Raw genomic sequence first — 11,905 nt, 5'->3', positions numbered from 1 at the left:
TGTTAGAGAATGAATTTATTTTGATTAAGATGTCGTGAAAATTTATTGTTGCTAAAGAAATATTGAAATAAATAATGGTGAAAAGTTAGAAAAAAATATTTTATGTACCTAAATAACAAATAATATTAAGTAATGTGTAAAAGTTTACAAATATTTTATTATATATAAAACGATTTGAGAAATTCTTTGCACAAACGATACAGTAGTAGATAATCTACCTGTCTTTATCTTTTCTTTATATTCGACAACAATATATCCTAATAATAGAACGTAATACCTGACACAAAGAATTATTGGTAAAATAGTTTCCATAGAAATCATCGATATTTTAGCACACGTTCATTTTTATATAACTTACCTTTTAGCGCGGTTCTGTCCATAAAATTCTATATTCAATAAAAAAAAATGAAATTAGTTTTTCATCTTTTACTTTTTTCCCACGGCCCATGGTGCTGTCATCTTACGTACTTTATCGACCTGACTTTCCAATACTTAATTCTTTCATAATAAAAAAGTCATTTTTAGACGTTTTACAAAAAAGTTTTAAATAAGAGTTTAGAACTTTTTCAAAAAAAAAATTTTTAAAACTGATTTGTTGATCAGTTAACATCAGGGATGTAAACTGATCAACAAATAAAATATTTATAGGAAAAAAAACTACTAAAAATAACCGTTTTCTTTAATTATTAATATCTTTAAAACTGATTTGTTGATCAGTTAACATCAGGGATGTTAACTGATCAACAAATAAAATATTTATAGGAAAAAAAATTCCTAAAAATAACAGTTTTCTTTAATTATTAATATCTTTAAAACTGATTTGTTGATCAGTTAACATCAGGGATGTTAACTGATCAACAAATAAAATATTTATAAGAAAAAAAACTCCTAAAAATAACCGTTTTCTTTAATTATTAATATCTTTAAAATTAAAAAAATATGTTTTGATGAAAATTCCAGAATATGTAGTCCTTGGCGAGTAGAATAAGTACCTACAAAATACAAAATACAAATTACAAAATATTCAATATGCTTTGCAAAAATCGAGTTTTAAAAAAAAAAAAAGACGTATTAAAACTTAAATAACTGATACTGTAATGCACCTACTTGGCCCATCCGGGGCTTAAAATTTTCATTCAGGAATGTACTAACATGTGCAAATAGTGCGCGTATTGCTAAACAACAGCAAATATGCAAAAAAAATTGGCCTAAACGTCGAATTTTTTTTCGGCCAAAAAAACGTTTTATTATTTATAAAAAAAAACAATAATTTTTTAAATTTTAAATTTTATTGACATGGTATTATTGCCATTCGATAGCTGCCATTTTTTTGCGAATTAAAAAAAAATTGCTCTACGACCTATCGGAGCAAAGATAACTTTTTTCTAAAAAACTTTCTACGACCTCATTTTTCAATATTAGAATCTTAAATTTTTATCACGTTGTACTCGAATACTTTTACTTTAATATAAAAATTATTTCCGCAGCGAATGATTTCGTTTTTTTTCACTGTAAGCTAAATTATGCTGGACCCCGTAGAATACTTATTCCATTCGGCACGTTGATGCTCGGTGGGGGGGGGGGGGGAGATAGACATCGACTTGGCGTCCTCAGCTAGTGCGTCAGCCGACGAGTTAATGTGAGGCACGCAAAATTGAATTGTCTTGAAAAAACTTAAAAGTCTTTAAAAAAAAAAAACGCACATTTGGCCGTAGTTACAATCATTTTGTAAAATTTTAGTGAATTTATAACTTTATATAATTTTCAAAAATTGAGTCTCCTTTTACGCCCCAAAGAGCAGACCGTAGCGATGCCTGTCTGAACAGTTAGTTCTTGTACTAATAACATGATTCCATTACAATAGTATCTTCCTTTGGTTATTTTAGCGATTTAGTATTTGTGTTGAACGATAGTAAACCTAATTTCTGTTCTTTTTTTTTCGTACGTAATCGATTTTCATTCAATTATATCCGATGACTTCCGAATTAGAACCGTTTAATTATGGTTATAACCGGTCAAAGGAATTGGAAAGATACGGGTTACCTTAAGTCCCAAATTTATAAATTTTACTGATATAATAGAAGAGGTTTTTTCACGTAATTCTTTACGTTCATAATTTACTATTCCACATATTTTTTTCCCTAATTTCTAATCTGTTGAAGGTGAAGCGTTCGACATCCAATTGGACCGAAATTGTAAAAACTTTTCATCACGAAAAGTTTTCCAGCACATCTCTAACTATCTTTTAAAGACTGCACACTCAACATTTTTATCAAGATCCATATGCAAATTCACTTAATACGGGAGATGGAAGCTTAAATATAAATTAAATTAAATAATTTATTATTTATACATTATATTCGATTTACAAAACAAATTATCGTAATACGAAACTAACCTTCCGATAAAATAACAATGGATTTTAAAAGGATAATCGATAGTATTTTCAGTATCGATTTATTTTTATCGAAAATAGTTTTGTTTTAAGATCTGCTACGATATTGTATGATAGAACTACGGTAGTACCCACCGGGTTGGTCTAGTGGTTAACGCGTCTTCCCAAATCACCTGATTTGGAAATCGAGAGTTACAGCGTTCAAGTCCTAGTAAAGCCAGATATTTTTACACGGATTTGAATACTAGATCGTGGATACCGGTGTTCTTTGGTGGTTGGGTTTCAATTAACCACACATCTCAGGAACGGTCGAACTGAGAATGTACAAGACTACACTTCATTTACACTCATAGATATATCATCCTTATTCATCCTCTGAAGAATTATCTAAAACGGTAGTTACCGGAGGTTAAACAGGAAAAAGATAGAACTACGGTAGTAAAATTTATTAATTTATTTTATAATTATTATTACTGTGGTTATTTATTGTTTATAAGCATTTAAGAAAATAATCTTACGATATTTTGGACTGGCAGTATTTTCGATCATGTAAGCATGTTCTCAGCTAAGGTGGGACGTACACACGCGTACAAATGCCCTTCAGTAGGGTAGGATTAGAAGTAATTACACTTAAACTTAAATAATAATATTCCCAGTAAAAAAAGTTGTATTACAAAGAAATGATAAATTAAAAAAAGATAAAGATATTTTATTACAAAAGTAACTACACACAAACACACATAAACCGTGTATAAAAACTTAATAGTATAATTTAGTTAGGTTCCCCAAGGAATATTTTCCAGGAAAATCTATCCCTAGGGAACGCGATTGAGCTTATCTTGATCGACTATTTTCCCTTCCTTACTTTTAACAACAATTCAACTCGACTGTCCAATCAACCACAACCACACTGGTTTAAAATCTTTTCATTGACAATCGTCATCCCTCACTATTTCATTACCTCAACCATCCCCTAATACTGGGGAATGAAATGTTACACACACACACACACACACACACACACACACACACACACACACACACACACACAAAGATCAGAACAACTACGCATCGTTGCCAGACATGTATTATACCTACAATTCGTACATTTTATATCGGTCAATATAAGTAAATTGAATCCATCTGTTTATGTTTTATTTCATTACAAGTTGAATACTCTTAATCTTTCTCCGGGTAAAGGATCTTTATGTAATTTAAAAAGTACTGGCCTACATTAGAAAAAAAATTGTTTTTAAATTCTATTTAATGTTAATGGTCGGTCTTTCAATGAAGTTTTTTACTAATACATTCTCCGTACAAATAAACTGAAACATACTGACCTAAAAAAAAATAAAAGTTATCTGTAGAGATTTAAAAAATAATTTTTTTAAATTTTATTTCCGTGAAAAGTTGATAATTAAGAAAAAAAACCGGGAATTTTTTCAATTCAGTTATTTTTTTATTGACTTATTAAAAACACATGTATCATAATAAATTTAACGTTAGTGAATTAAAACAAAAAAAAAAAAGAAAAAAATTATTAAAAATATAATTACTTGTTTGATTATATTTAAATCTTTAAATTTTTGAAGCTAAAATGCTGAACAAACTAAATTTAAAAAATATGTTTTTGACTTTTTGAAAATTTGGTGTTCATGCATCAAAATGTTTTTATAATGATTAAAATATTCACTAAAACTGATTTTAAATAAATTAGAAAAAAACGTTTTCGATTGTTTTTACTTTAAATTCAGGAGCTTCCATTCAGAGGAAAGTTATTAAGTTATTTTAGTGACTACAATTTAACAAAATTTGAGCGTTAAAAATTTGAAATTACGGAATTTATTTAATTCCCATATTCAAAGGGAAGCATTCCAGTAAAACAAATTTTAAGAAAATAATCCCCCAGTGGTGTTAAATTAAACAAAATCTTTTTTTAAGTTGTTTAAAAAATACAAAAAGGGTACAGCCATAGTTCTTAAAAAAAAAAGTTAGAAGTAGGTGAAACTTTTTGCCTAATCTTTTTTTCAATAAATACAAAGGATTAAAGGCTATCAGAAAATTACGATTTTTACTTTCTTTTACGAAGTAAACAGTGTATTATGATCGCAAAAAATTCCGGTTTTCGAATTTCAACGGAAATATCCATTGTGACCATCTCTGAATCCATTTTGCCTAGTTTCGGTGTAACTTCTGTACGTATGTATCTCGTATAACTCAAAAACGATTAGCCTTAGAAAGTTGAATTTAAGACTACTGTAGTAGTAACATCTAGTTATGCATTTCCCCTTTTGATTGCAATCGACTGGACCAAAAGTGTTCAAAAACTCCCAAAATTCCAAAAGTTTGGATTTTGGACTTTTTTAACAGCAGTAATAAGCCCTTATTAACAGCTTTTCAACGGTATATCATAAGTGGTACTTATTTTCATCGGTTCCAGAGTTATAGCCAAATAAAATTTTAATTAATGAAATTTTCTGATCTTACAAGGAAGTTTGAATCCGGCTTCATCTCCTTTTTTAACTTTTTTCTTTTTAATTTTAATATATTTATTTATTAATAATTATTAACCTCTGATTGTAAAAAAACAACATTTACGATAAATAATAATTCAATAATAATAATAAAAAAAAGAAAAGATATTGGAAGTTATTAATGAAATAAAATTTTATGTACTTTCATTTTAAAAAATGTATACATGTAACTTAATAGGCGTACAAGGAAGTCTTGCAGTGCCCACGTCAAATGTTTTTCAGTAAATACCTACAAAGGGGTAAAGGCTATCAGAAAATTATTTTTTTTACGTTTTAAATGCAAAGCGTGATAGGCCAGATGGAATTAAATTTAAAATGAAACAAACTTTTTTTAAATTAAAACAATATTTTTTATTACTACCGACCATTGAATTGGGATAGGCAAAAAATTATATTTGAAACCTATTGATACAGAAAATGTAGATGCAAAAATATAATTTGTGAACTTGATAAAAAAAAAAGTTGAACTTGTACGAAAATCTTTTTTTCTTAAGTTCCTCAAAAAAGATTTTAAATTTTATTTCCACCAAAACATTCCACCTCTATTCCAATTTTTTTCAAAAGTTTAATACGAGGGCTATTCAAAAAGTAAGGAACGTTTCCACCTGACGCCGCCAGGCGCACGCCAATCGCGTATATATTGGTGTGCTCATCCTCGGCACCTCAGTCAGCGTCCAGCCGTAACAACGGGAACATCTCCGCACTGCCCGTTTTTTTTTTACATACAAATTTGAAATGTGTGCTGCAATCGAAAATCCCGCCAGTTGTGAGGTGCGGTATGCGATTCGTTTTTTGTTGGAAAAAAAACTTAAAACCAATAGAAATACATCGGGAACTGTGTGAAGTGTACGGGAACAACGTAATGAGTAAATGTTCTGTCAAGAAGTGGTGCATTCAGTTTAAAAATGGCCGAACAAACGTTCACAATAAAGAGAAGAGTGGACGTCCGAGCATTGTGACTGACGATCTGGTCTCCAAAGTTGACGAAAAGATTCGTGGAAACCGCCGTTTCACAATAACTGAGCTTTCTCTATGTTTCCCACAAGTTTCACGGACTTTATTGTTTGAAATTGTGTCACAGAAGATAGGCTACCACAAATTTTGGAATTGAATATGACACAGGAATTTTAAAGCTTGTCCACCGCTATGATAAGTGCCTGAATTTGTATGGTGATTATGTTGAAAAGTAGTATTTTAGTCCCTCTTTCACATGTATATAATAAAAAGTTTTTCTTGTACTTGGTTTTTTTAAAATTCCAAAACGTTCCTTACTTTCTGAATAGCCCTCGTACATTGTTTCCCCCTGAAGGTGGTACCTATCTACCGAATTTGAAGAAAATGGTTCAGAAACGGGGTCTTGATTTATAAGCCTAAATACAGACCAACATACGTACGCATAAACATCTGTCAGACAAAAATAATTTTTTTGCATTTGGGAACAGAATAAAATTTTTCAGATTTTATTTTAAAATAAAATTTATATATATTTTTTTTTTCAAAATTGGAATAAATCTATTTTTTATTAAAAAATTTATCATTATAAGTACAAACCATAAAAAAAGACAAATTTAAAAAAATATTTTTTTACCAATGTTTTTCTCTTTTCACATTTACTTTCTTCTTAAAGCTATAACAACATATATCGATATACCGTGGAAAGTAAAAAAGAATTAAACCTTCTATATCGTTACAGTTATGCAACATAAAGAAAAAAAATTCCCTCAATTCTAGTAATTGCGTTACGGTATTTATGAACAATACTAAACAATGATAAAAGCATAATTTTTATTCTATATTTTTGCCTCGATATGAGAGAATATATAAGCGTGTTTTTATGATATATATATATATATATAAATCTATATGGTATATACAAATTAATGCATGATATTATGTCGCGTGTCACATTTATTGCCTCATAAAATTATCCACAGTGTGACGTCATTAAGTGAAACAGTAGTACTGCTACTGATTGGCTGATGTCTGATACAGTCAATGTACAAAAACAGGATGGGTAGGGAGTAAATACGTAGGCTATAAATGATTCCACCCTCCCCACTCGTTAAGTACAACCAAACCGACCGGACACCTCTTCAGTATCTATCTGCTACTATCTATTTTAAACGAATCACTGTTGCTAATAGGCCTAACCGTGATTCAACCCTATATATGTACGTATGTAATATACGTCTGAATGGGTAAAAGATTCAGAGCTGATAAAATCCACAAACACGCTTTACATTATGTTACCAAAACAAAAAAAAAAAAAATATATATATATATATAATTCCAAAACAATAAGCTTTTTAGAGTTCTACCACAACAATTTTAACGAATTTTCTATTGTACAAAATTTCTTAAAGGATACATTTTCGGAAATTCTCAGTTCCGTTTTTTTTTCTTCTTTTTTAGAAAATCTAACTAAATTACGTAACTGATGATATCGAATTGGAGTCTTTTTAATCGATTTCCCAACCCAAAAAAATTATAGACTTTATGCAACAAAACGTAAAATCCGAAAAGTTTGTCTGGGATATTATAAATAATTGTTCTAAATCTTTTTTGTTTTATAAAGTCCTACACATTCCTGTTCCGAATTTTAAAATTACAATCGACAAATTGTATGTGTGTTCTTCTTTCCTTATTAATCAACTATATCCCTCTCTCCATCTCTGCCAAAGTTCAGCTACCAAATCTAAAAAAAAATTACATTTTTATTTCAATTTTAGTGAATATTTTAATGATTAAAAAACTTTCCGATGCTTATGCTCCCGAATTTTCAAAAAATTGAAAAATATATTTTTCGAAATTGTTATGCCAGTATATTATTGTTAAAAATATTTGTTATTTTTGAGCATCTTGCTTCAAAAATTATAAAAAAATAAAAATGTGTTTTATGGACACCACATGACTTCCTTGTACGCCTATTAAATTACATGAACACATTTTTAAAAGTAATAAAATTTTATTTCACTAATGACTACTGATTTTTTTCATTTTTTATTGTTATTATTGAATTATTATTTATTGTAAAACTTTATTAACAGTCAGAGGTTAATCATTATAAATAAATCAATATATTTAAATTAAAAAAAAGTTAAAAAAAGAATATGAAGTCTAATTCCAACCGATGTACTTTATGCTGAGATCCAAATATTTTGTTAATTAAAAATTTATTTGGCTATAACGTAGAAAATATAAGAATGCTAGTGATGAAGAAAGTAAAAGGAACTATCGGCAATTAAGAAATGCTATAAACAGGAAGTGTAAACTGGCGAAAGAAGAGTGGATTAAAGAAAAGTGTTCAGAAGTGGAAAGAGAAATGAACATTGGTAAAATAGACGGAGCATACAGGAAAGTTAAGGAATATTTTGGGGTACATAAATTAAAATGTAATAATGTGTTAAACAAAGATGGTACACCAATATATAATACGAAAGGTTAAGTCGATAGATGGGTGGAATATATTGAAGAGTTATACGGAGGAAATGAATTAGAAAATGGTGTTATAGAGGAAGTTGAGGAGGATGAAATGGGAGAAACAATACTGAGATCTGAATTTAAGAGAGCATTAAAAGATTTAAATGGCAGAAAGGCTCCTGGAATAGACGGAATACCTGTAGAATTGCTGCGCAGTGCAGGTGAGGAAGCGATTGATAGATTATACAAACTGGTGTGTAATATTTATGAAAATATTACACACTGAAAGATGGACCACTGAATGTGAAAATAGGAGGAGAAAAGATTATAGAGGTAGAAGAATTTTGTTATTTGGGAAGTAGAATTACTAAAGATGGACGAAGCAGGAGCGATATAAAATGCCGAATAGCACAAGCTAAACGAGCCTTCAGTAAGAAATATAATTTGTTTACATCAAAAATTAATTTAAATGTCAGGAAAAGATTTTTGACAGTGTATGTTTGGAGCGTCGCTTTATATGGAAGTGAACCTTGGACAATCGGAGTATCTGAGAAGAAAAGATTAGAAGCTTTTGAAACGTGGTGCTATAGGAGAATGTTAAAAATCAGATGGGCGGACAAAGTGACAAATGAAGAGGTATTGCGGCAAATAGATGAAGAAAGAAGCATTTGGAAAAATATAGTTAAAAGAAGAGACAGACTTATAGGCCACATACTAAGGCATCCTGGAATAGTCGCTTTAATATTGGAAGGACAGGTAGAAGGAAAAAATTGTGTAGGCATGCCACGTTTGGAATATGTAAAACAAATTATTAGGGATGTAGGATGTAGAGGGTATACTGAAATGAAACGACTAGCACTAGATAGGGAATCTTGGAGAGCTGCATCAAACCAGTCAAATGACTGAAGACAAAAAAAAAAATTGGCTATAACTCTGGAACAATGAAAATTAGTATCATTTATGAAATATGGTTGAAAAGTTCTCAGAGAGGACCTGTTACTGCAGTTAAGAAAAATTCCAAAATCCAAATTTATTTGGGAAATTTTTGGCCAAGTCGACTGCAATTAAAAGAAGAGGTGCACGACTAGAACACACTTCTTTCACACGACTTTTACAACAATCCTAAAATTTCAACATCCTACAGTTAATCGGTTTTGAGTTACGCGAGATAAATACATACATACGTCACACCGAAACTGGCCAAAATGGATTCAGGGATAGTCAAAATGGATATTTCCATTGAAATCCGAAAATCGAAATTTTTCATGATAACAATACTTTCTTTACTTCGTACAAGGAAGTAATTAAAAGATTTAAATACAATAAAACAAGTAATTTTAATTTAAAACTTTTTTTAATTTTACATAAAAATGTGAAAAAAGATAATTACAATTTCGCTTATTGTTCTCAATGAAAAGGAATTATTTTATTATAAAATAATTCCTTTTCACAGGAACTTTTATTTCACATAATTCCTTTTAGCTCTATAAATACAGATACAGCTAAAAATGGTTTAATTGAAATTTTCAAAAATTTATGTAATTCATTGCCGGCATTTTATTCTTACAATATTTGCTATTTGCTGACAACAGCACTTCTTCCTACTATTTCACTTCCTGGTACGAAATTCAAGGAAGTATTTTAATCGCAAAAAATTTCGGTTTTAAGATTTCAACGGAAATATCCATTTTGATCATTCCTTAATCCGTTTTGACTAGTTTCAGCGTGAAGGATGTACGTAAATATGACGCATAACTCAAAAAGGATTAACAGTAGAATGTTGAAATTCTGGATTTAGCACTGTTGTAACATCAACTCGTTCACCTCCCCTTTCGATTGCAATCGACTGGACCAAAGTTATCAAAAAAAAAGCCCAAAATCCAAAATACTTGGATTTTGAACTTTTTCTTAACTGCATTAATAAGTCCTCATTGACAGATTTTCAACGATTTATCATAAGTGGTACTTATTTTCATTGGTTCCAGAGTTATAGCCAAATAAAATTTTGATTAACGAAATATTTGGATCTTAGGGTGTAGTACATCGGTTCGAATCAGACTTCATTTCCTTTTTTTTTAATTTAAATGTACTGATCATTGACAATTAGTAGTCATTAGTAAAATAAAATTTAATACTTTTAAACATGTATATATGTAATTCAATAGGCGTACAAGGAAGTCATATCCACATCTCATTTTTTTAAACATTTAATTATTTTCCGTACTTATTCCCAGGGCGTCATTTTACCATTCTACTCTCTGCATTAGACAAGTAGCCAATTAGATATTTGTATAATTTCTAATAAGAACACCACATCCATACACACATGGGCAAATTTGTATATTATATTATCGTTCAAACCCGTAAGATTGCCCGACGGCAATAGAGGTAAAATTGAATCACAAATCATCTACTTAACAGTTGATTTTCCAAGTCGAATATTCTGAGGTTAAAATCCTAGTGAAGATAATTTACTTTTATACGTATTTGATAGATTATATATTTTATACGTACTTATTTTATACGTATACTTTTATACGTATTTGTTTGATAGATTATACAAACTGGTATGTAATATTTATGAAAAAGGGGAATTTCCGTCAGACTTCAAAAAAAGTGTTATAGTAATGATACCAAAGAAATCAGGGGCAGATAAATGTGAAGAATACAGAACAATTAGTTTAACTAGTCATGCATCAAAAATCTTAACTAGAATTCTATACAGAAGAATTGAGAGGAGAGTGGAGGAAGTGTTAGGAGAAGACCAATTTGGTTTCAGGAAAAGTATAGGGACAAGGGAAGCAATCTTATGCCTCAGATTAATAGTAGAAGGAAGATTAAAGAAAAACAAACCAACATACTTGGCGTTTATAGACCTAGAAAAGGCATTCGATAACGTAGACTGGAATAAAATGTTCAGCATTTTAAAAAAATTAGGGTTCAAATACAGAGATAGAAGAACAATTGCTAACATGTACAGGAACCAAACAGCAACAGTAGCAATTGAAGAACATAAGAAAGAAGCCATAATAAGAAAGGGAGTCCGACAAGGATGTTCTCTATCTCCGTTACTTTTTAATCTTTACATGGAACTAGCAGTTAATGATGTTAAAGAACAATTTAGATTCGGAGTAACAGTACAAGGTGAAAAGATAAAGATGCTACGATTTGCTGATGATATAGTAATTCTAGCCGAGAATAAAAAGGATTTAGAAGAAACAATGAACGGCATAGATGAAGTCCTACGCAAGAACTATCGCATGAAAATAAACAAGAACAAAACAAAAGTAATGAAATGTAGGAGAAATAACAAAGATGGACCACTGAATGTGAAAATAGGAGGAGAAAAGATTATGGAGGTAGAAGAATTTTGTTATTTGGGAAGTAGAATTACTAAAGATGGACGAAGCAGGAGCGATATAAAATGCCGAATAGCACAAGCTAAACGAGCCTTCAGTAAGAAATATAAGTTGTTTACATCAAAAATTAATTTAAATGTCAGGAAAAGATTTTTGAAAGTGTATGTTTGGAGTGTCGCTTTATATGGAAGTGAAAC

At 29.9% G+C, this 11,905-nt stretch overlaps 1 long non-coding RNA gene across 1 annotated transcript in view; it reads right to left on the bottom strand.

Moving 5' to 3' along the window:
• Positions 1 to 884: 884 nt before the first annotated feature.
• Positions 885 to 11,905, bottom strand: part of LOC142333035 (uncharacterized) — a 127,239-nt gene continuing 116,218 nt past the window's right edge. The window contains exon 3 of the long non-coding RNA XR_012758496.1: positions 885 to 992. This is a non-coding gene — a long non-coding RNA (uncharacterized LOC142333035). The remainder of the gene's footprint in view (positions 993 to 11,905) is intronic.

The sequence above is a fragment of the Lycorma delicatula genome, chromosome 12, assembly GCF_047948215.1.
Source record: "Lycorma delicatula isolate Av1 chromosome 12, ASM4794821v1, whole genome shotgun sequence".
Lineage (NCBI taxonomy): Eukaryota > Metazoa > Arthropoda > Insecta > Hemiptera > Fulgoridae > Lycorma > Lycorma delicatula.
Note: the sequence above shows the minus strand (reverse complement) of the source record. Positions and strands in the feature narration are given on the sequence as shown.